At 38.5% G+C, this 27033-nt stretch overlaps 1 protein-coding gene across 1 annotated transcript in view; it reads right to left on the bottom strand.

Moving 5' to 3' along the window:
- The window catches only part of COL25A1 (collagen type XXV alpha 1 chain), a 509464-nt gene that overhangs the window by 363043 nt on the left and 119388 nt on the right, over positions 1–27033 (bottom strand). The window lies entirely within an intron of this gene.

Below are 27033 nucleotides of genomic sequence, written 5' to 3'. Positions count from 1 at the left end.
ATATCACTTTTCACTTTCATGCACTGGAGAAGGAAATTGCAACCCACTCCAGTATTCTTGCCTGGAGAATCCCAGGGACAGAGGAGCCTAGTGGGCTGCCGTCTATGGGGTCGCGCAGAGTCGGACACGACTGAAACGACTTAGCAGCAGCATACGATATTTATCTTTCTCTTTCTGACTTACTTCACTCTGTATAATAGGCTCTAGGTTCATACACCTGAACAGACTTATGGACACAGGGAAAGGGGAGGAGAGGGTGAGATGTATGGAAAGAGTAACATGGAAACTTACATTACCATATGTAAAATAGATAGCAAATGGGAATTTGGAGTATGACTCAGGGAACTCAAACAGGGGCTCTGTATCAACCAAGGGGGTGAGATGGAGAGAGAGATGGGAAGGAGGTTCAAAACAGAGGGGATATATATATATATATATATATACACCTATGGCTGATTCATGTTGAGGTTTGACAGAAAAGAACAAAATTCTGTAAAGCAATTATCCTTCAATTAAAGAAATAAATTAAATTTTTTAAATAAATTAAACAAAACAAAACAAAAAAGTATGAAAGGAAGGCATTAGGAACAAACAGAATAATCTACATAAAAAACAAGACAATCAGAACAAAGAGATTAGTAGCACAATAGGAAATAAATTGATTACCAAAGAATAAGTAGAAAATAAAGTAAATACTGAATACCACACACTTTTGAAGAGGTCAGAGGGTAAAATAACAAAAAATTATAACTGACTAAACCAATGTCTCTTAGAATATGTAAATAAAAAACAAAAAGGCATCGTGCTTAGGTAGGAATAGAATAATAAAATGATGACTACAGTTTAAACACAAGGGCCAAGATCCTCATTGCTTTTTCCAAATTTTGTTCTAGAATAGAAATTTACATTTTTTTCTTAACTTAGGTTCAAGAGGTATCCATGAATAAGTAAATGTCTAAGTAAAAATATAATTCCATTACTCAATATAAGAGCTTCCTGAAAACTGAGCATATGTAAAAAGTTGAAGAAAAGAAAATAACAGCTCTTTGGTTCATTTTTAGAAACGCTGAATTAGTAATATGAAGTTAACAAAAATTTTATTATGTTTATAAATAGAGCAAACTGTTAGAAAATAAAACTGCCTTGGAAATTGGCCATAATTAACCCAAAGGAATAAATATTGTCATGTTTGTCACTCATTTTTAAGGATGTAGAAGCCAAACCAAATTTAAATCAAATGAAAAGAAATGCTGAGGAGACTTTCACTTATTTTATGTTTTCATCACTAAGTTTGCTTTGCTTCAATTGATTGTGGATAAGCAACCACCACCCAAAAGTTCTCTTGTGACCAGGCTCTGTCCATCTGCACAATTTAACACATTTGCTCTAATTACTGCAAGAGTGGCTTATTGTTGCTCCAACAGACAGCCAGGGAGCCAGAGGTCAGCAGGAAGAGCTATGTGACCCAACCACTGACCCCAAGGGACTGCCAGTGACCTGTTAGCCTGACCTGTAAGTGAGGAAAGAACTAAAAACTCTCATTAGGATTCACTGTTTTTCAAATTCAAAAAATACTGTTTTAAAATAAAGGTACCCCCAAATCCTTTTAACATCCTACATACTAAATAATTGAATTATTTCCCCTCATTATAATTAATAATTTCATAAATTTGAATATTGTTAGACTCTGGATATTTTATACAATCAGTACAAGAAATACTTATAATACTTTACATATTTCAACTCCTTTATATGGATTTCAACATGTTCTAATTCAGTGATTCTCAACCAGGGCAATTCTGCCCCCAGTGGCACTTGATAAATTCTGGAAATATTGATTCTCATGAGTGGAGGGTGGTACTGGCTTCCAGTGGATAAAGACCACAGAATCCTGCTGAACGTTTTATCATGCATAGGACAAGCCCTTCAAAACAAAAAATTATCAGGTCCAAAATGTCAAGAGAGTATACACTGTTCTCAATGATTGAAAATCATATTAGTTCTTTTTACTCGATTTTGCTTTATGACCTAATAGATCAATTCTTCTTTTCTTTATCTCAAACTATCTACATCCAGTAATATTATATCATACCTATAACAGAATACCTGGATTGACTGTTTAAGCCTCCTGAACCCTTGACACTGAGTTGTTAGGGAAGGGATGAGAGAATTTACATTTATACCTAGACCCTGTTGCTTTTCCAGCACTCTAAATTTTAAAGCCAAATATTATCTTCATTTTACATAATAAAGGGTTTCTTTTCCACACTTAAATTCCAAAATTTATGGTCTATTTCCTTACACAATTCAGAAAACATATATTATTCCAGTACTACATTAATATTTTAAAGTTATACTGAGGTTAGAAAAGATGTTGCAGTTCATTATAAGACTCATTTTTAGATGTGAAAAGTCAGATAAGATCACAGAACCAGTTAGTGATGTAACTAGGGATCTTATGTGAACTAGTATAAAGTATGAAGAAGTGGTTCACATCCAACCTCGCGCAATGTACTACGTACTGAACCTCTCTCTACATAGCCCTGAATCTCCTAAGTGGTATCTGCCAGTCATTCCAACACTTTTGCCCAAGGCTCTGCATATGGGGCCAGGAAAGCAATGTTGAATAAAGAACTCTGAAAGTGACTTAAGAACATATTTAAGATACTATAGAAATCGGTTCAAATTAACATAATATAAGGCAGTTGACATAAATACAGGCAATTGAAGATATAACAAGGGGAAAGCATATCAGGAAAGGCTTCCTGTAGCAGGTGAGTTTTTAATCAGATTTTGAAGGATGAACAGGAGAAAAATTAATCAGGAAGAATGGAGGGCATTTTTTTTATTCAAGTACTGATACAAGTAAAAACCCCAAAATAAAATTAGCAAGTCAAATGTGGAGGACTGCAAATAGTTTCAAGTTTCTGGATCAGGAAGACCATGTTGGAGAGGAATCCGAGATGAATTTGTTGAAGTTAGCAAGGCAACGGAGAGAGGCAGGGAAAATGGTAAAAGCCTCCAAACACCAAGCTGTATGGATTCTCAGCACCTGCAATGACTATACGTCACCCTGCTTTGTTTTCTAAATGGCACTTGCTGCTCCATGAAATTATCACACTGATTGTTTTACCTGACTTTTCTCAGTCTCCCTAACTACAATGGAAGTTCAAGACACTAAGAATTTAGATTGCAGTGAGGAATGTCTAGAGTCAAGGAGATCACTGTAATATGAATTGGACTAATATGACAGTTATGGAAACCAGAATGGGCATGGCTAAAAAGAGCAGGATGCAAGAATCCCAGTTTACTGCACTCGGTTTACACGCCCTCATCCTTTCCTCCTACTGCCCTCCCCCAATCCGGACACTGCTTTCTGGCCAGAAGAGCCTCAGCAGTCGTGACTCCTGAGGTCCTGCAGACAGTGGCTGCCACAGCAAACGCACTGGCTCAGATGCAGTGGCCCTGGGAAGCCCTGCCTAACAGAGACTAGCAGGACCAGAATCAGGGGCAACTGCCTGGAGATTCAAACGATACAACCTGAAAGGGCTGAGAGTTAGTGCCCCTCTCCCTCGGAGAGGAAATTTTAACTAATTTTATCAGGAGAGAGCCAGGGAATAGATTCTTTTCCACCTCCTGAGAGACTGCTCTGACAGGCAGTAGCTCCTTTGTCCTCTCCGACGATGTCATATGAAACTCGGCAATCTTCAGGGAGCTTGTATGAAGCTGTGGCCCGGTTGGAAACACAGTCCTTGTACCTTCTATCCTCCCTGCCTTGCTCTACTTTTCTCCTCACTTCTGCTTCCCTGGGTTTGCACTCCCCAGTAAAATGCTAACAAGTAAACTTCTTAGGCTGTTTCCTTGGCATCCCAGGCTAAGACAAAAGTTATCCTATCTGGTAAGTGAAATACAACCCAAGAACTTAGCTGCACTGATTTCCAGTCTCTTTGAGTAAATCCGGCAAGGTTTAGAGTGTGTAAAAGGTTAAACTGGTGGCATCAACTTTAAGTTGCCAGTTCATCAGCCCAAAATTGTTTCCACCAGACACTGTGGTCTTTGCTGCAGCCATGTAGCAATCAAAACTCCAGAGTGCATTGTTTATGTGACTAGAGGATATGCAAGATAGGCTATGAAAGAACTGAGGGTGAGAAGGAGGTGGGCTAGAAACATGCCGAAGGGAAGCAGTGGGAAATTGAAGCAGACTAATTGCAGAAGATCAACCATTTCCCCATAGCAGGAAATTCTGCTGCGAGTGTTGCATGGCAGCCTTTGGAAGCCTAAGCAGCATAAATGGCTAAAGGTGTTTTTTGATGAATAGGCTTTACTTCCTTGGCAGGTAACCCAAATCTGACTTTGGGAACAGGAACACCTGGAAGCCAGCTCAGCTCTTGAACTGCTCCAAATTCCTCATATCGGGTTCATTATGGGAAGCCACCTGTGTCTCTGCTCATCCAATCCTACCAGTTTCTGGTTCTGATCTGTTGCAATACACCAAAGAGTCATTTCTAATTATAAAAGTAAAACAAATAATTCAGGGGGATTTCCTGACCTCTTCAGCTTAGAACCAATGTAAAACTGGTCTATGTTGATGATCACAGAACTGCAAATTGCTTCAACACTTTTGCTAAGTAATTACCTAGCCCAAGTTGTAAAACCTAAGTAATGTGGTACGAGTGGGATGGTCAGTCTTAATTAGTGAAAATTATGAACTGCAAAATCTTTCTTCAGGAAATGCTTGTGGATGAGAGTGCTGTGTATTCACCAAACTGTTTCCTTTTGTGCTTGGGCACATAATGGGATGTGAACGGAAATGATATGGACCACTCTTAGCCCTAGTGTTAGTCGCTCAGTCCTGTCCAATTCTTTGCTACCCCATGGACTGTAGCCTGTCAGGCTCCTCTGTCCATGGAATTCTCCAAGCGAGAATACTGGAGTGGGTTGCCATTCCCTTCTCCAGGGGACCTTCCCACCCAGAGATTGAACCTGGCTCCTGCTTTACAGGCAAGATTCTTTACCGTCTGAGCCACCAGGTAAGTCCTTTTAGCCCTGGCTTATGCAAAAAGCCCTCTATGCAAATCCTCCAAGATTTTCCTCTTTTCTTAGCCACTGTGGAAGACAAGGTCTTGAATGGATGTTAGCACAGAGATACAACGAAAGGATCCTGGAACCCTGAATGAATGCAAGAGCAGAGACAATTCTCCATCTCACACCTCCACACCACCCCCACATGCTGGAGTGGACCTGAGCAAGAAATACACATCTTTACGCTAAGAGACTGGATTTAGGGAGAACTGTTAGTTAAAATAGTGTTGCCTCCTCTGACTAGTTCAAGATAATTTTAATTTAGTAATCCAGACTAAGTTACAGCATTCATTTAATCATTTACTTAACAAGGGTTATTCTTCTTATTCATTCAACAGGTCTATGGGAATCATGTGTTAATGAATAATCATGCTGATCAATTTCTCTAAATAATTCAGTCATGTGTCTGTTAGTCGCCCTGTTGTGTCCGGCTCCTTGTGACCCCATGGACTATCACTCCCCAGGCTCCTCTGTCCATGGAATTCTCCAGGCAAAAATACTGGAGTGGGTAGCCATTCCCTTTTCCAGGGGATCTTCCTGACCCAGGATCAAATCCAGATCTGCATTGCAAGCGAATTCTTTACCATTTGAGTCACCAGGAAGCCCAATTCTCTCAAATGTGGGTGTTTTTTGTTCTCTTAAATATTTGAAGCATTTTCACAACTTGGTTTATGATATTATCAATATGAACTTTCAGCCCAGGCTCTATCTGAATAATCACAATTAAGCCTACTTTGATATATGACTATCTTCTCGCTGTTTTAATAATTCATTTCTTACCAAGTCTGGTTGGATGGCTTGGAGGAATGTGATCCCTGAACTCCTATTTAGGTTCCAGACCTGAACTCAGAGAGGCATCTTTCAAATGTATTATCTTCAATATACAATGACAGCCAAGTAACACCATCTGTACCTAGGACTAGATTCTCTGAGTTCAGATAACCTAAGTTCTCTTAGATTGTCTAATTTAACTTAGAGAACTAGATTCGCTAAATAAGAATCTAGTTCTCTAAGTTAAATGAGAATTCAAGTAGATAAATTAGCTCAAGTTTAGGCTTTAACTTCAATAGTTAATAAATTAAAAAATGGCAATTTTTTAAATATTTAAATAAAGTTCATAACTTTCAAGCAGAATATGTAGAGTTGTCACAAAGTCCCTGTGCATTAGGTTGAGTCAGAAAAAACTTGTCAACTCTAACAACACTAAAGACCCCAAATCAGATATCAGTGTCATCTCTAATAATTTTCAACCATCAACATGAAAAAAGAAAACCAAGAAAACATGGATACAAATTAAAATTAGTACATACATATTCATTTTAAAGGTTTTTGAAGAGAATTTTGGGTTTCCCAGGTGGCAGAGTGGTAAAGAATCCACCTGCTAATGCAGGAGACACCAGAGACATAGGTTCAATCCCTGGGTCAGGAAGATCCCCTGGAGGAAGAAATGGCAACCCACTCCAGAATTTTTGCCCGGAAAATTCCTTGGACAAAGGAGCCTGGCGGGCAACAGTCCATGGAGTTGCAAAGAGTTGAGCACGACTGAGCACATACACACCACAAAGGCAGTTTTAGACATTCTACATTATTTAAAAAAGAAAAAGTCCTGCTGGTGTACCTGGTAGGAAATTACAATTCATATCAAGCATGTGCTATTTCAGTATCATTGTGCGCTAAGTCACGTCAGTCATGTCTGACTCTGAGATCCTATGGCCGGGAGCCTGCAAGGCTCTACAGTCAGAGAGATTCTCTAGGCAAGAATACTGGAGTGGCTTTCCATGCCCTCCTCCAGGGGATCTCTGACCCACGGATCGAACCCGTGTCCCTTATGTCTCCTGCATTGGCAAACAGTTCCTTTGCCATTAGTGCCACCTGAATGTAATGTAAATAATTTGTTTTTATAGGGTTTGTTTTAAGGATAGGGCTTGTACATAAATAGGTGTTCAAATAAATGTTTCCTGAGACTGAAGCATCTTCAGCATCTGAAAGCACCTGGGATTTCAACATTAAAAAATTCTGATTTCTTGAGCCCTTGCTTTAAAAAGATGACATTAAGTTTAGATTTCCATTTTTATTTTTTGAAAACCATGGAAAATGAATAAAATTAGTTCAAATTTTCTATTTAATAAGACTGATACACATGGTACTTGAATTTCAAATCAGTACAGTTCAAATCAATGTGAGTTTTCTGTGAGTGTGTGACAGTATGTGTATTTTTAGTTACAATGTATAAGATGAGATGAGCCAAAGGTATTCAGTGGCATAGTCCAGAGCCCCCACTGAACAACAAATGGATTTCATTTGCCGTGTCTGTTAGATCAATTATCCCAATCTCCTTCCTTCCATGACTATTCACGCTTTAAAAACCTTAAAGCTTCTCTTTTAAGTACAGCTGGGACTCATTAGCTTCTTTCTGCCAATCTAACTATCATTCTGTCACTTTTTCTTCTTTCTCTTTATGTCCTCAATCAAATAAGTGTCATTTTCCTGCTTTCATTTTGGCTGGAAATTCAACTGAATCTGCTTTCCAACCAATCTGGTGTATAAAATTCCAATCTTCCCTATTACTTTTGGCTCACAAATAAAAACAATGAAGCCAACTTCTAGTGGTGCTCTGACTCTGCTGTTTATTTGGGTTCTGCATTCAGAGTTGGAACAGGTGCCATTTTTTCCTGGGGCCTAAACATCAAAATATTTGTGAAATGGGCTTTGCACTCTGCTGATCTGTATCAAGTCGGTTACAGTGAAGCATATTTCCAATGAAAAGATTTCCTGGAGCTGTGAGAACACAAGTCTTATTAAGGTTCTGATTGTTGCACTACGCCATTGCTTTTGTCTTTGGAAATTAATGCCAAATAACGCATTCATTAATATAAAACAAATATGTAAATTATAGTCTGTGGCTAGTGGCTTTTTTCACGAATTCTGAATTCCTTTATTTTTTATTGCTGAGTGATATTAGACACCTTTAGTGAATTCGATATATCGGACAGTTTTCATGCTAGTTAGGATTGGGAAATCTGCGAGAAGACATTTGTTTACAGGCAGTGGAAAAGAATCATGTAAATAACATGCCACTGAAATTGGAAAGTGAATTTTAATCACATTTCTAGAAAATGGATATGCTCAATGAAGTCTTTGTTAGGAATTTTTTTAACAAGTATGGTTTTCTTCAATTTCATGAAATGGAAGGAAAATGGAAACTTTGTCCTTTAGACAAAAGTTTGTAAGAGGGAACAAAAACCCTATAGGAATGTCTATAACATCTTAAGTAGATTTAAATAATCCTTGAAATTGAACCAGAAGTCCATTTTATAAAACTCATCTTTCTCTCTCAAGAGTCCCATTCAAGACAACATGTGTGCAAATCCTAGGCAATATATGGCTGCAAAGTGAGGCAAGGGACACATCAGGAGTTGAGCCAAGTTCTTCCTGAGTTATGCCCCATAACTCCTCTATATTTTCTATCACTAATTCCACCTACGTAGCACAAAGTAAAGCCTTTTGCCCACAGCTTATTCAATGGATGAAGAACAAGTTTGAGAACATTCAAGAAAAACAAATATTCATTGTTTCAGGGACTGCTCTTGAAATGTATCATCATAACGTTTTTAGCATTTTAAGAAAAGGGTCAGTATAATTACACTTGTAACAGTGATTAAAATGATGAGATTTTGTCTTGTCTTCTACTTTCTGAGACTAGCTTCCCCTCTTTTCTCTCTCCCTCCAAGCTTCCCTCTCCCTTTTGAGACATACTTAATGTGCATTAGCTTAGGGCCAGACACCCCATTGACAACATGGATATATAGGCTCTTACGGTCTAGTAGAAAAAGACCACCACTGATAAACTTATCAACAATTTTGGATAGATAGAGGTGGAAGGTTGATGGATTCCTGATTTCTAGAACTAGAGAAACAATTTAGTAAAGACTGTTCATCTTGCCCTCCATTCATATATTAATATATCCTTAAATCCTTACACCAATAAATCTGGGCAGAGAGAACATGGATTACAGCAGCCAGTTGAACCTTTAGATTGCCATTTCTGAGGATCCTAAGAAAGAAAGATGAAGTAAGAATTGAGCATCCAACTCTCCCATAATGGCTCATTAGTTCTTCTGAAGGAGTCTCTGCACCTTCTTGAAAAATTAAATGAATCATGACAGTCCCTTGACCAGAACTATTTTCAAGGTGAAGTGAAATTTCAGTGATATCTCTCTAAACTCTTCCTACACATTCTTGGTTTCTTTTCTGGCTTTAAAATGCTGAAGATTTTAAGTGAATTTATTACAGAACTCTCACCATCACAGATGCAAGAAATACTACCAAATAAATACTAAAGATCAAAGCAAGTACCAGCAAGAGAGGGGAAGTTTTTGCTAGATCACTTTGCAAATGCAATGTAGTTCTCTTGCTTTGTAGTTTCTCTGTGAGTTAAAGTTCTTTCTTTAACTTACAAATAGGAAGAAATAATTATTATATCATTCCAATGCATTCTACCACATGCATCTCACACAAACATGCGTATAAACAATGCTCAGTCATAAGATTCCAAATTTATATTATTATTATCATTATTATTTATAGTATGTCCTTTGCTAAACTCAAAATATACCTATGAAGTTCCAGTTCCTGTTGACATATATGACTCTCAGGAGCTGTTATATATCATATTAACGTTTCCTCGCAGGGGATGCTATTTCAAGGCTGTGCCAAAAATTTAATCTGGAGCCAGACGAAACTAAACCAAGCTGTGATTCAAACTACGCCAAAATTTGACTCAGAAAGTATTACAAGCTTATAAGACAAATGAAATATTATCCATAGTAGAGAGAATCTAATATTTTTTAATTAAATTTCCTTGCATCTCTTTAGAAACTTGTGTTGAGAATTCATCAAACAGTTCCAAGTTGCCCTTCTTCATCCCCATGTCCAGAGGCTCAGCACCTCTCACCTGAGCTATTGCATGTGTCTTGGGCTACTCTTCCCAAATTCTCCCTGCTCACACTATTCTGAAAATCATCTGGCTAAAAATCTAATAATGTCTTTAAAATCCTCTACATGCTCCTCACTCTCTACAGGATACCCTTTAGTTCCCTTTACATGGCCTAAATGTCCTTATTCAAGTTCATTCCCATAGCACCTCTCCAGCCTCAGCTACTATTCCACTTCACTCACTCACTGTGTCCAGCTACACTCGATACCTCACATCTGCCTGTGTGGGCCCCTTGGTAAATCTTGTCCTGTACATACTACTTGGCTTAAATTTTCTTTCCCTCTGTTCTCAGCCTTCTCTAATTTAGCCAGGAATGATTAGCAACACTGTCACAGGAATCTGTTCACCTCTTTTACGACATTTACTCACATTTGTCTATATTCTCTTGCTGTATAAGACCATGTCTCTATTATCTTAGTGTGTGTACATATACATCTATAGCTAACTATCTATCACCTACCTGATGCTTAATATAAGCACTCAATGACAGCTAAATAAACAAATTTTCAAAATGCATATTTAGGCTGAGTTGGATCATTTTGGTTAGGTTGATCAGATTCCACCCAGTTCTAGGGATTTTAATGAAGACTAAATAGTCCAAATTAATATATGTTAACAACTTGTTTCTATCCTAATATAATGAAACATAGCTTTCCTTTAACTAATTTGTTTGGATTTATATTTAAAATCTTATCTAAAGTCAAATGAATATTTTTTCCTCCCAAAATGGCAAGCAACAAAAGAGACAAACTAAAGCATTTTATATTTTCGTATCACAGAGCATGTTTCCTGGTAGTATATTGTTATATTGATATTGTCAAATTAGCCCCAAGAATTCCAGAATTCAATATTTTCAATTCCATGTTTTATTTTTAAAAACAATGTAATTTCATATATTCATTTATATACGTGTATTACAAAATACATGAATTAACCTCCATATTAATTGAACAAATCAATGAAATAATTTGTAAAGTAAAGGATTTGGTGTTTCCAGCTATGAACATTAGTTCAAAGGAAAATAAATGTCATAGAACTAATCTGAACAGAGGGTGTAATCCATAGCATTTTCTAAATCAATATTTTATTTTCCATTGGGAAAAAAATGCAAGTAAGGAGGAAATTAAACAGTGTCTTATATTTTTTTCTGACATTTTATTCATTAGGGAGAAGAAACAATTCCTTAATAGGAAAGATGAAAATTAGAGATAAAATTTAGTTACCTGCTAAAAACATATTGCTCTTGAAATAGGAAATCTATAGCAGGTCCTTCTAAAAAATACTCTTAATAAGCAGGTTTCATAAGCTCTTTTGTTTAGTTCAAGTAGAGAAATGAATTTACTATAGTTGAATGCAGACTACGCAATTCACACTTTTTAGGTCTTTCAATGCCCGTAACCAGTGAGAACTTTTGCTGTTGCCATAGGCTGGGGTAAGGGGGTATGGGGTGATGCTGGCAAAAAGGTACAAAGTTTTGGTTGTGAAAATGAGTAATTTCTGGAACTCTAATGTACCGCATGGTGGCAACAGTAAACAATACTGTATTGTTCACTAGTAATTTGCTGAGAGGATAGATCTTAAAATTAAGCCTTTCCAACACATACACAGAGGTAATGAAAATAAAAGTAAAGAGTTTCTCCTCAAGGGATCAGAACCTGAGAAAACAGCTGCAGGCATTTGAAGGTCTAACATGTTCTGCAGGGTCACCTGAACCACCAGTGCTGGACGCCTGCGACAATGCGGGGACTAAGCCATTTGCTTCTTGCTCACTGAGAACATTTCCTGGTACTTAAACCTCCCTGTGTTTCTCCCTCTACTCACTGTTCAGCAAACATTCATTCTGTGAGGCATGCGCTAAGGGATGGAGATTAAAAACAGTAAACAACATAGTTACAGTCTTTGCCATCATAAAGTTTATAGTCTAGCGGGGGAAGCGTATTTCAGGAAGCAAATACAATCAAATGTGATAGAAGAGAATAGAGGAAGAATAATAAGACACTTGGCAAGGACACTATCCCAAGGGGTGGCAGGAGGGGATAGAAAGGCATCCCTGAGGTCCTAACGCCCTAGTTGGGACCTGAAGATGAATTTGGTTGATTTTAGCCTTCCTACAAATCCATGTCCTGACCACAATTGGATCCTGCTTGCCTCCTGTGGGTCTAAGTGTCCTGCCTGCAAGACCATAATCCATCTTGATTATAATCCATCTTGATTATACCACTTTGCCACAAGCCATTTCAATTCTCAACTAATGACTAGACTCCTTTTGGTACTATTAGAACACTAAAATTCAGAATCCCTCTTTGAGACCAACATTTAAAAGCTTTTTTTTCAATGCAATTCAGTTAAGTAAACAGCATCCTAGAATCTCTAAGGCTGAGAGTAGCGCTATAATCTCCTGTGGGCCTTTAAATCAGTCACCCTCCCCTTCTGTCAAGCACTCACTATACCTATGCTGAATGGGAAAATAAATCAAATCTACATCATGGAAAAGATCATGGTGGGATAAACAGTAAACATGGTTGACTAGTCAACTATAAATAAAAGATACCATAAAAATACTCAAAATAAAATGTCATACTTAAGCACTTAAGATGCCTTAGAGTAAGAATATCCTAAATAGTAGCTTTCAATACAGAAGAGCTTGATCCTTAAGAAGGTACTGCTAGGAGTTGCTGGAGTTCTTAAAATTGAACATGGTAAAAAACATGCAGTGAGATGTGAGAAAATTTTTGATAAAATAAATGTCCTTCACTGAGAGTCTTATGTATCTGAAACAAAACAGGAAATATTATTTTGAGTGTATCAATAAATTGCACTAAAGAAATATATAATTTTACTGTACTTAAGGGCATGCAAAGTTACACTTTTTTTTAGTAAGACATCTACAGTGATTGTTTCTCTCTGAACCTGTTTTATGAGCCAACAGCAAGCCTGAATTGGCAAAAATACTAGTGTAAAAAAAATCAATTATAGATCTTCCTCAACACATGATGATGAAGTTACGTCCTGATAAAACCATGTTAAATTGAAAATATCAGAAGTTCAATCACCTAAGAGATTATAGCCTAGACACATTATAGCTTAGCTTCACCTACCTTAAACACACTCAGAACATTTACAGTTGGGAAAAATCATCTAAGACAATGCCTATCCTATAATAAAGTGTGAATCCTGTACTGGTAGCAAAAATTAAAATGGTTGTGTGGGTACAGAATGATTCTACATTTATCGAAAGTTGATTACATGCCTGATGGAGAGCTGCAACTGCTGACACTGCCCAACATAGCAAGAGAGTATGATACTGCATATCACTAGACCAGAAAAAATATCAAAATTCAAAAGTCCAGTTTCTACTGAATGTCCATTGCTTTTGCACCATCATAAAGTTGAAAAATTGTTAAGTTGAACCATGATTAAGTCAGGGATCATCTTTATAAAAATTCTCGTAGAGTAAGAACTCTGTTACCAAAGCAACAAAACAATAATTACAGTCTGCTTAAAATAAATCATTCTAAACTCAAAATGTAATCATTGTCAGATACAATTCTCACATATACTGAATATGCTATATTGTTAAATATAAAAGCTAAATGTTGAGAGAGGTGCTGCTGCTGCTGCTAAGTCGCGTCAGTCGTGTCCAACTCTGTGCGACCCCAGAGACGGCAGCCCACCAGGCTCCCCCGTCTCTGGGATTCTCCAGGCAAGAACACTGGAGTGGGTTGCCATTTCCTTCTCCCATGCGTGAAAGTGAAGTCAGTCAGTCGTTTTCTACTCTTTGCGACCCCATGGACTGCAGCCTACCAGGCTCCTCCACCCATGGGATTTTCCAGGCAAGAGTACTGGAGTGGGTTGCCATTGCCTTCTCCAGAGAGAGAGGTGCTAGAACTTGTAAAACATAAACCTTAGGCCACCTTCTAAGTCCTGTCCATAGAGTCCAAGAAAAAATTGGTCACCCCTGAGTCCTTGATGTCTATGAGAAATGAATATACTTCTGTGCCTAAAAATATTAAAACCCTGTGAATCACAAGTAACAAGTGAAGCATAAGGACTAAAGTTAAGACCCATATTACATGCTCTCTTGACATTTAGTAAAACTGGGAGGGCCTCAAATGGCCTACGCTCCCCTCCCATCTTGCTCCCACAGGTCCTCTGGCCAAAATACCCTTGTATCAAGGGGCATAGGCACAGTTCTTGCTAATCCCTGAGCAGTGAGTTTCAGTTCCTTGTCAACTGATAGAATTTTTCAAGCAAGCCAATTACATCCTCCCATAGGAACCAGGGCCACCACACCCTCTTCATACTCTGAAGCCTGCCTCTCACAGCCTTTGGTTATGCAAACCCTGTGTGACCCTCCATGACATGCAGTGTCCTCCTCCCCCAGCTATGAGAATACGTGTGACCAGTAAACTGCTGTCCATCTGATCTGTCCAATGTCAGGTGCTGTGAGCTCAGGCATCCCTATAACTCTTGGGCAGGAATCCTTCCTCCACCAGTATGAAAAGAAGGCAATTAAAATAGCAACTTAATTGGTTGTTCTAATGCAAAATCACAGACTTGCCTTGTTTTATACATACAAATCATTTTAGTTGCATGTTAAGCTTTATTACCAAAAAAGGATATGGAAACTTCCATGGGCTTCTACTCAGGGTCAAGGTCATGAAAAATGACATTAGATTTCTAGTACTACAAAGCACATGGTTTGTACCATTTTCAAAGCTGGTTTTTGCACAGCTAACATATTTTATTTGAAAGTTGGGATCCTGAGAATGAATCTTTACCACTCAATGATTATTCCATAAAGTAATCATTATTAGGCTTCCCTGGTGGCTCAGATGTAGCCAGACTGCAATGCAAGAGACCCGAGTTTGATCCCTGGGTCAGGAAGATCCCCTGGAGAAGGAAATGGCAAGCCACTCCAGTATTCTTGCCTGAAAAATCCCAAGAACAGAGGAGCCTGGCAGCTATAGTACATGGGGGTCACAAAGAGTCTGACACAACTGAGCAACTAACATACACAATCATTATTAACTAACTTTAGTTTATACTGGTGATAGGTTAGGGAAATCTTGTCTAATTGAGGCACAAGATTGGTGAATATACATTATCCCAATAAAGTTACTCATACAAAATACACAATTGTCATTGTATCTTAAAAACATAGTTTTTTTTAAATCTTCATACATTTTAAGATTAAATACTTCCCTGCTGGTACATAACATCAATCTACCCAAGTATTCAAAAATATTACTTATTTATTTATCCCAAGATATTTAATTTTTGCAAACAAATAGTCTTTCTGAGAATAAAGCGCTTCAAAATCTGTTGAATTTGTAGTCGTTCAACAGGTAGATCTAAAACCACACAAAATACCATCAGTTCAGTTCAGTTCAGTTCAGTCTCTCAGTCATGTCTGACTCTTTGTGACCCCGTGAATCACAGCACGCCAGGCCTCCCTGTCCATCACCAACTCCCAGAGTTCACTCAGACTCATGTCCATCGAGTCAGTGATGCCATCCAGCCATCTCATCCTCTGTCGTCCCCTTCTCCTCCTGCCCCCAATCCCTCCCAGCATCAGAGTCTTTTCCAATGAGTCAACTCTTCACATGAGGTGGCCAAAGTACTGGAGTTTCAGCTTTAGCATCATTCCTTCCAAAGAACACCCAGGGCTGATCTCCTTCAGAATGGACTGGTTGGATCTCCTTGCAGTCCAAGGGAGTCTCAACAGTCTTCTCCAACACCACAGTTCAAAAGCATCAATTCTTTGGTGCTCAGCCTTCTTCAGAGTCCAACTCTCACATCCATACATGACCACAGGAAAAACCATAGCCTTGACTAGACGGACCTTTGTTGGTAAAGTAATGTCTCTGCTTTTGAATATGCTGTCTAGGTTGGTCATAACTTTCCTTCCAAGGAGTAAGCATCTTTTAATTTCATGGCTGCAGTCACCATCTGCAGTGATTTTGGAACCCAAAAAAATAAAGTCTGACACTGTTTCCACTGTTTCACCATCTATTTGCCATGAAGTGGTGGGACTGGATGCCATGATCTTCGTTTTCTTAATGTTGAGCTTTAAGCCAACTTTTTCACTCTCCACTTTCACTTTCATCAAGAGGCTTTTGAGTTCCTCTTCACTTTCTGCCATAAGGGTGGTGTCATCTGCATATCTGAGGTTATTGATATTTCTCCCGGCAATCTTGATTCCAGCTTGTGCTTCTTCCATAGCAGAGCTAAAAATTCAGACCAAATACTGTCTAATGAAGACCTACAGATGTGCATGTGTGCTAAGTTGCTTTAGCCGTGTCCAGCTCTTTTGTGATCCTATGGACTATAGCCTGCCAGGCTCCTCTGTCTATGGGATTCTCTAGACAAGAATTCTGGGGTGGGTTGCTAGGCCCTCCTCCAGGGGGTCTTTCCACTTGGGGATCGAGCACACCTCTCTTAGGTTCCCTGCACTGTTGGGCAGGTTCTTTACCATTAGCGCCACCTGGGAAGGATTTGCACCTAGTAAGTTTTTCAGTTCAGTTCAGTAGCTCAGTCGTGTCTGACTCTTTGTGACCCCATGGACTGCAGCACACCAGGCTTCCCTGTCCATCTCCCAGAGCTTATTAAAACTACATCTTTACAGAGGGCCCATGGTATCAGTATTTTCTCATTTTAAATTATTTTTAAACCACATTTCATGACCTACTAAATGCCTTTTCCAATAAGCATCAATCTCTACATTAAAAATGTTGTTTGATAGAACTGCATTAGAGAATAGTATAATGGATCATGAACATTTGAAAGGTTCTACTAATTGTCATACAGCCATTCATCTATTCAACACTTACCAGACACATACCAGGGCCACCCACTGTAGCTACAAAGATAAAATACATAGCCTCTTTCCCCAAGGAGTTGACAGAGCATCTAGAGAGGGGACTTGACTCATCAGAATAGAGGACCCATTAATGATACAGAAAACATTAATGATAATTAATGTTTCTCTCAGAGACTAAAAAGGGTCAGTAAAAACAGGTTGCAATAGGGAAAAAAAGTTAAAAATGAGAAAGTTCCTATAAACAGAGGATTGAGTGAATTAAGACAGCATGAAAATGGCACAGTGGGTTGAATTGTGTCCTCCTCCCCGAAAAAGATATGTCCAAGTCTGAACCCCAGTGTCCATGAATGAGACTTGTTTGGAAAAGGGGGTTTTGCAGCTATAATTAAAGAAGGGTCTTGAGATCATCCTGGATTAACCAGGTGGGCTCTAAACTCAATGACAAATGTCCTTGTGGTAAGAGGAGAAGACACAGAGGAGGAGAAACAGAGAAGGCCACGTGAAGACAGAGGAAGAGATCTGAGTTATGCTGCCATAAGCCAAGAAATGCCTGGAAATGCTGGCAGAGAAAAGGTAGGATACCCCCCAGAGTTCAGAGGAAGAATGGCCCTGCGGACATCTGGATTTTGGACTGCTGGCCTCCAGAACCATAAGAGAATAAATCTCTGTTTTCAGCTACCAGGTTGGTGGTAGTTTACTACAACAGCCCTAGGAAATTAACACAGGTTGAGTATCTGTATATTGATTTCCTGGTCTGGGGACAAATAGCACAAACAAATACACAAACAAAATCAAGTCTCTAAATTGGGAAATAACCTTCTCCAGTATAATGACAAGAGATGGAAGGGAGAGAAGCCTGTGTTGGCCTGAATTAGGAGCCCCCGTCTGTCACTACTTCACTGTGTCACTTGGACACATTCCTCTCAGAGTTTCGGTTGCATTGCCTGTAGAGTGAGATGGAGGAAGAAAAGTTTAAAGGTAAAGATACACAGTGTAAACAAAACCTGAACAACCGCCGAGAGAACCACGCACCCATCCTAGCACTTGTGGGTTGCTGGTAAAAATCTAAACTCAAAAACAAAACGAGGATCCAGGGACCAAAGTGAGAATACAAAACTTTATTCGCACAGGTTTCTTCCTAGGACTTGCCCCCATCTGCAGACCCTACTCCTTCATTTTTAAACTGAACCTTTTAGGCCAGATGGAGTGGGCACCATCTGCTATCAATACAGCCGACACTCTTCCCAGCCAAGATGAGTCCCAGGCCAAGTTTATCTTGTGAGTTAACAGGAGGCGACAAGCCTGGCAGGACACGAATTCTCCCTGCGTGATTGATTCAGCCTGGCTGACTAGCTCCATGCTAATGAGGATGTGCCAGAGCTCACAACAAAATCATTTTTGAATAATTTAAACTTTAGAGCCCGATTTGCCAGATAATGTGACTCACTGTGTAATTATGGCCCTAGTTAAATCTGCTTCTGTGGGTGCCTCTGCAGCAAACATCAGAGACTACAAACTGCCCGTTATCAAAATTAACTATATAAATAATGCAAAAGAGCAGAGATATGTTAATCTTGTGAGGAAGACAGCAAAGGTAACACTGACCTAAGCTGTCACAAACTGCTGCTTCATAAAGAACTGAGTAGTGTTTTGAACGTAGTACTCTAAAACGGGTCAGTGACTTAAATGCAAGCAAAATATCTATTTTCATCTCATATTGTAGGCTTAATATAGACTGATCTTACAATTTCTGGGGAATTAACTTTAATTTATTACCCTAATTCAGTTATCTACTTGAGTAAGTTTCTTTTTTACTATTCTGGTTGATGTTCCCTCCTTTATACATCCCCATGCCAGTGATTCAAATACAATATAACAAATTCAAATATCTGAAACATTCTTGAAAAGAGGGAATTGTCAAGTGCCTTTCTCCTGAGGAAAGGAAACTCCAAAATGTTCTTATCTGTCGTCGGTCAGAGTTTATTAACTATGGACCCACAAGCTATTTTTTAAAAACAAACATGAAATTAAGGGAAAAACAACAATAATTAGGGGGCTTCGCTGGTGGCTCAGTGGTAAAGAATCTGCCTGCCAATGCAGAAGACATGGGATCAATCCCTGGCTTGGGAAGATCCCCTGGAGAAGGAAATGGCAATCTACTCTTGCCTGGAAAATCCCATGAACAGAGGAGCCTGGCTGGCTACGGTCCATGGGGTGGCAAAAGAGTCAGACATGACTTAGCAACTAAACAACAAGAGACAATAACTAGAACTTTCCATTTAGACGGAGCATTGTATTGTGGAAAGAGCACTTAAACCAAATGTGAAGCCAATCAATTTAGACTGACACTTCACCTTGCATTTGTTGGCTATGGTGTGCCTGTGACAAACTAAGTTTCAGTTTCTTCATCTGAAAAATAGATTTCATAATACCTAGCCGACGTTTGAGCTTCAGATCTAATGGAAGAGCTTACAGTTTTTCTGTAACAGCAGGCCTGAAATAGGAGAGTAGGGTATCACGCAAGCAGGCAACATCAAGGAATAAACTCATGGGAGCAATATCAGACTTCCATTTTTAAAAATAGGGGGAAACAATTGTCCAGAAATGTTTTTCCAAGCGTCGCCTGTCACTGAAGACAAGCCTCCGGGCAATTATATCTTCACTTCCTAATCTGAAGGCACAGCAAATCATCTGCCACTAATGACAGGAAGACCGTCAAGGTGACAGTCACCACCTGTGTCCCACTCTATTAAATCAACATCTCTGAGATGCCTCTGAACTGGCACACGCCGAATATCCTCTTCTGAGTCACCGACGGCCTTCCGAGCAACCTGCCCGAACCAGCCTCCCCTCCCCCCACGCCCCCCGCACCTGACGCAGCAACTGTTTGGGCAGCTCCCGCAAGGGCTGAGGATTTCAAAGCTATGCATGTCCATCCCATCCTGTGACACCACAGTCATCTGAGACACCAGATATGCATTCGTGATCCTAAACATTTGCTCCTCACTTCAATTTCTCTGAATTTCAGAAACCAGACTCCCTGTTAGAAACCTGGCAGGCTAGGAAAGAGAAAGGTAGTGTCCATGTGAGTATGCAGTCTCCATTTGTTTCACAAATTGCTTGATTTCAGATAACCAGTCACAAAAGCACTTAACCAACACCTGTCACTGATTACTTCCTGGGTTATAAACCTATATATACATACTTTTTCAGATCATCTGCACAACCAAATTTGAAGATTTTATGTTGTGTTTTTGTTAATGCAGTCTTCTCTAGAATTTGAACTCTTGGAGACGTACTAGAAAAGCTAATCAGAATGCTGTTTTATTTTTAAATAGAGGATTGGAAAGTTCTGTGTATGTTTCTTATTATTTAATCAACAATTAAAACTTAATAACAAAATGCTTCACATCTGAAATCAATTGGGATTTTCTATGAGCAATGACTGTAAAATCAGGCCATTATGAAGAGATTTGCATACTTTAATTATTGTGTTCCAAGGCTTTTGTCAAACAGATGCTGCAATGCGGTAAGCACCATGCAGTTTTGGTAAAGGGTGAACTTTCTGCTCTTAGAATATGTTGTTAAGGAATATGTTTGGTTAGAGTGAGGTCTTCACTTTAGTGAAAATGTTTAATATCTTGCTCTCAAATTTTATTTAGAGAATGGGAAATTTAGGAAGACTAAAATGCTGACAAATTGCTTGTAGATCTCAAGTTAATTAGTAAATATACGCAGTGACCATAAGATCTTAGGCAACACTGCAAAAGTGGCTTCAAAATTCAAAGCTAAATTCTGAAATAAATTTGATTTTGAAGCCCAGATAATGAGTCAAATGTATGTGTTCAGGCTTTTAATACCCCAGCTCTGATGACCAGATATAAAGAAAAACCAGGATAGTGAAATTTAAACATACATTTTTTTCACACATTTAAATTACAGGAAGAAAGTATGTTGGGCAACTTATTTAACTTCTTTTTGTTTCAGTTTTCTTATCATATAATGGGGCTAATAGTAGTACTTACTGCATAAGATTATTATAATTACATGAATTAATACATGAAAAGTACTTACAACTGTGCTTGGCACAGTTGGCGATGGTGATGATTATCTACAGGACTTTCAGAATTCAGAAATATTTTTTTAAATCTCTTATATTAAGAAGGTCTCCACTAAGAAATTTGTAAAGCACACTTCAAATTTGTATTTTTGAAATTTAAAAGCCCTTTGAAATAATGTCATAAGGGCTGAATTCTAGAAAATAAAATCAGTTATTGCAAATTACTTAAATTTTCAAAGGAAAAAAATGGTTATTTTTTTTTAGAATTTGTAAAATACACTACTACAATAATACTTTGATACATATTTATAACATTTCTAGAGTTTTTTGTTTTCAGAAGAAAAAAGAATTGAACATATAATATCCTAATTCCTAACACTAATGTTGTCTATGCAGTGAAGGTCCTCGGAAGGTCTGTACCAAAGGAAGAAAGTTCTATACAACAGGAAGCACTTGGAAGTAGTCTTGGAAATAAATCCTTAAAATCTTTTCACCAGCTCACCAAGTTTTGCTAGTCCCTTCTACTTTATATTAATTCTCTGATTCTTGAATATTGTATGTGTTTGAGGGTGTGGGTGAGGGACAGAATCTCTGAGAATGACAAAAATTATGGACCTTCTCCCCAAAAGGTTCACATACATGAATGATTTTACACTCAATTTCAGGGGCTTCACAGACCAGAGTTCCATCCAGAAAACTTCCTACTTTGAATGGTGACTACTTGATTTGAAATTAAATAAATTTAATATTAATAATTCATAAAACTTACCCAAATAAGATCAAATTAATTAACATAAATTTAATTTCTATGGGAAAAGATTATATTATTACCTATATTAAAGATATTACTATCTTTTGAAAATAGAGACCAATTTCTAATTGTCCAAATAGGATACACTATACTCCTTAATTGGAGAAGGAAATGGCAACCCACTCCAGTGTTCTTGCCTGGAGAATCCCAGGGACAGGGGAGCCTGGTGGGCTGCCGTCTCTGGGGTCACACAGAGTTGGACACGACTGAAGCGACTTGGCAGCAGCAGCAGCATACTCCTTAAAGGTAGTTTGCTATGATTTTAAATTATTTGTAAAAAGCACAGAGCAGGGGATACGGGTAGAGGGTAGGTTTCATTCAATATTAAGTAAAAGTAATCCAAAAGGGTGAGCTATATGGCATGATTATATTGATCCCAACAGCTATATATAATAATGTTTGAATAAGACAGACATCCGTTTAAAAAAAAAATCAATATAACTATTCGAAAGTAAAACATTTGGTAAACACGGTAAAAGTTCAGGCAACGTTTCTGGTTCATAGGTGCTCCTGGCACTTCCCAACTGTTCTACAGAGTGTTCTAAAGCGCTAAGGATGCCCAGGTAATAGCTGCAAACAAAACTCATTTAGACAGCTCTACACACAGTTCATCAAAACGTTCCTATTAAACAAAGCTTGGGCTACAGAGACTGAAAGTTCCCTCACCGTATGAGCGAGGAACTGAAATCACACACACCAGAAGGCCCCTGGAATTAGAGGCAGACTCAGAGCCTGGGGCCTACCACAGCAGGTGTTAGGATAAATTGCAAACTTGCAGCCTGAGAACTTTTTGTACTATAATATAGAAAAGGTTTCCTATTAGCCCTTCAGGCTTCAAGCTGCTTTTCTGAGAACAACAGAGGTCACAACATTAAAAAAGAAAAAGTGGAACCAGCCTAACTTTATCAGAATCCTTTTTGTCCCCACTTCACTGTTCATTATACTGCAACATTTTTACCTAGTGTCAGGAATATTTAAAACAAGGGTTGGCCTAGTTACTTTCATTATAGGCAACCACTAAAACTAGCATGTTAAAAAAGAATGAAATAATGCCATTTGCAGCAACACAAGTAGACCAAGAGATTGTCATACGGAGTGAAGTAAGTCAGAGAAAAAGAAATATCACTTACATACGGAATCTTAAAAAATGTTACAAACGAACTTATTTACAAACCAGAAACAGACTCACAGACTTAAGGAACAACTTATGCTTCCTGGTATGGGGAGACATAGTTAGGGAGTTCGGGATTGACATGTACATGCTATATTTAAATAACCAAATAGAAAAAAAAAACCTATCATATATTAAATCTTATAGGACCATTAACCTAAATGATATGGTGACTGAGAGAAGCCCCTCTCCCCTCCCATACCTATTATCATATTTCAGGATACCTTAAAATAAATTGAAATAAAACAACGAGATTGTTCACCATTCCCCAGCATCCTGATTGTACAATATCAAGTCCTTTGCTCCTATACCCACCTGCCACAAATCTAGAAAGGAGAAAAAGAGAAGAGAATGTAAAGCAAGAGTGAGGCAGAAAAACTGATGATGAAGTTTATACTCGTACCAAATGGTGAACAAAAATGAAGTTCATAGGGTTCCTTTCATCAACCACATCTCAAGTCCCAGGAGCAAAGAACAAACATTTATTTGGTAGCTGGTGGGAAAAAATGCGAAAACTTTCATTTTACAAACTCCACTTTTCTGTGCTTTTTTCTTTCTCTTTCTCCTACCCTCAAGTGATTTCAAATATAAAAGGTCATTTTAAGGACAACTCAGAGATACAGCAAGCACAGTTTTTCATCTGTACACTGGTTAACTATATGATGCATTTCAGATTCTCTAGAACATCTCAAAAACATTTGAAACTCTAACATGAAAAAAATGCTGTGCACTTTAAAGCATTCTTTGTCTTTAGAAATAAATGCTGATCCTAAAAGCACAAAATTTCAAGGCAGGCACAACACAGAGGCCAGTACATACATTTCCCTTGCTGGATTTTAATAAGACAGCTAGAATATTCAGAATGGCTTTGTGATTTACAGTGTCCAAACCGAAATGGTAAAGACTAAATTGATATTTAAACTTAAAGTATTCATGAAGCCTATTTGCTAATACCTTTAAAACACACAGCAGCTTTTAAAAAATGACTGAGCTCCGGAAACTCCTTTAAAGGTTCTTTCACAAGTTTCCTTTGAAGCTCCCTTTGTGAAAATGCTGCTGTCGACAATTCTTCAGTTTGGAGAATACAATGTTGTTATTGTCTTGCCTTCAGAGCTAGGGAAAGTATATATTAGTCTTTCTGGCTCTAGGTTTCCATGACTGAGCAAGCATATGGCTTTGTTCCAGATGGAAGTTTTCAAGGAATTTTGCTTACAAGGAAGTCCTAAACCCCGTATTTTAATTAATATTCATATTTACTTTGTTGCTAAATGAAGCTACAGATTCTATTGGCATGGATTAACTCTCACTCTCATAAACCCAAAACCCTCTAGAGAATTCTACTCTGGGAAGAGAGTGAGATGCATTAACACTCCATTAATATCTTCCTTGGAAACATTCTTTTTAACATTTATCTCTTCATCATTTCCTGAATCTGTAATGAAATGCTTGTGCTGGCATCTAACAACAGGATCATGTCCAGAGCCTAATGAAGTGTTAGACACCAAGGTAAGAAGGAAGTCTGCTGCACTGGCTCAGAGTGGCTGGACACACAATGGTACTTTCTAGGCTATATTTAGCTCCAAAGTCATCATCAGTAGCCCTAAGACACAAGGAACAATCTGAAAGAACTTCAAGTTCCACGGCTGCCTGAACAGACCAATCAGGGTTCTATTTTCTAAGTCATAAGCCAGACACTGAGGTAACTGCCGTTTGCACATCCTTTTCTAAAGTGATAGACTTCCTGAAAATGACATTCTGTAATCACAGAAGTTTAAACTAGAAGAAGTCTCTGAAGTCCTATAAGCAGCTTCCTGTCCTCTTCTTGAAACCCTACAATATTCCTGCCAAGTGGTCCTTGTTCAGAGATAAGGAACTCACCACCTCATGAGAAAACTCATTCCTTATTCAAATAGCTCAGACTGTTCTGCAGTTCTCTCTTTAGTTGAAATTAAATCTTTCTTCCGCAAAAGCCCATCACTTGGTCCTGATTCTGCCCTCTGGGATCCCCAGAAGAAGGTGAGTCAGTGATAACTCTTCCCTGGTATAAAATTATTTAAAAATTCAAAGATTTGTAGAGAAAAAGTATTATAAACAGTCAAGAATCTTAAGGCCAAAGAAACTAATTTTAAAGCCATTTTTCAAGGTATATATAGTGTTGCTTCTTCCCTAACTACACACATAATTATAGCTTTACTTCTCCTAAGATTATTCATATCATAAAATAGTTTAAAGACTAGGGAATATTTGCTTACAATAGTTTTTCTTGGATAAGGCAAATTGAGTCCTTGCTCTATACTATATCTACCAGCTAGTAATAGTAATCATTTTCATATATTGAGCACTTGACCATATGAACAGCACTGTGCTAAGTACATTCTACAGTAGTCATGAAGTATTATCATTACCATTTTACAAATGAGAACACCAATTCATCCATGGTCATATAGGTACTAAATAAAGGAGCCACAGGATCAAATCCAGATGTGTCTCATACAAGATCTAAGTTTCTTCCCTCTTGCCTATGATTCAGATAAAACTAAATGTGTTCCCTGCTATGATTAGGAAACACTACAGTTTTGTTATGCATTGAGTATTTGCATCCCCCTCCAACCCTTAGAGTTCATATGAACCCCCTAACCCCCAGTGTGGCTGTATTTGGGGCTAGGGCCTCTAAGGAACTAATTAAGGTTAAATGAGGTCTTTAGGGTGGGGCCCTAATCTAATAGTATCAGTGTCCTTATAAGAAAAAGACACCAGAGAGCTCATTCTCCCTCTGTTGTCATGTGATAATACAGCAAGAAGGTGACCATCTTTGAGCCAGGAAGAAAGCTCTCAGCAGAAACCAACCCCGCCAGACCTTGATCTGAGACTTCTAGATTCTATAATGGTGAGAAAATCAATTTCTGATTTTTAAGCCACCCAGACTGTAGTATTTTGTTATGGCAGCTGAAGCAGACTAAGGTAGGGTCTTTCTGCTATTTGTCATATAGCATATTGAAAAGCAGAGATATTACTTTGCCAACAAAGGTCCGTATAGTCAAGGCTATGGTTTTTCCAGTGGTCATGTATGGATATGAGAGTTGGACTGTGAAGAAAGCTGAGCGCCAAAGAATTGATGCTTTTGAACTGTGGTGTTGGAGAAGACTCTTGAGAGTCCCTTGGACTGCAAGGAGATCCAACCAGTCCATTCTAAAGGAGATCAGTCCTGGGTGTTCTTTGGAAGGACTGATGCTAAAGCTGAAACTCCAGTACTGTGGCCATCTCACGTGAAGAATTGACTCATTGGAAAAGACTCTAATGCTGGGAGGGATTGGGGGCAAGAGGAGAAGGGGGCAACAGAGGATGAGATGGCTGGATGGCATCACCGACTCGATGGACATGAGTTTGAGTGAACTCCAGGAGATGGTGATGGACAGGGAGGCCTGGTGTGCTGTGATTCATGGGGTCCCAAAGAGCCGGACACGACTGAGTGACTGACCTGAACTGAACTGAATATCTGAGAGAAGAACAGCAATGAGGCATCTTTCTCACCAGAACTTTGGTTATTCTCCCAACCTTTAAGTGACGTGACCTGATGGAATGAAAGTGAACCACACTGAAGTCTTTCCCATGGCCCAGCTGCTGCCTGTGTCATTTTAGAGAAATCAATTCTTTGTGATTCAGTCTTCTTAGTAAACTGAAAGACCTCACTTCTAACACTCCATCATCTTATATGTCTGAATCAAACTTTTTAAAAAATATCTATTCATTTATTGCACGCTTCTTCCACTGTCCTCTTTTCTCGAATGCTTCTTACATCTTTGGATTTTTAAAGTAAAAACACTGAAGAAATACTTGGGAGAACTATAAAATGGTAGAAATATTCAGGGGGAAAAAGGACCTTCGGTTTTAAAGTTAATTTTGTTTGTGAATGCATGCCATACCTCATCTTTTATATTATTGCATGATGCCTACTAAAACAACCCAAAACATTTTTTAAAGCATCCCAAGAATGTTCTAGTAGATTCAGGAATTCTTGAAAATGAAAAAACAAAAAAACCTCACCAAAGACACTGAAGGCCCTTCTGGGGTAGCCCTTTCAAATGGTCCT

Source organism: Bos javanicus, chromosome 6, assembly GCF_032452875.1.
Source record: "Bos javanicus breed banteng chromosome 6, ARS-OSU_banteng_1.0, whole genome shotgun sequence".
Taxonomy (NCBI): Eukaryota; Metazoa; Chordata; class Mammalia; order Artiodactyla; family Bovidae; genus Bos; species Bos javanicus.
Note: the sequence above shows the minus strand (reverse complement) of the source record. Positions and strands in the feature narration are given on the sequence as shown.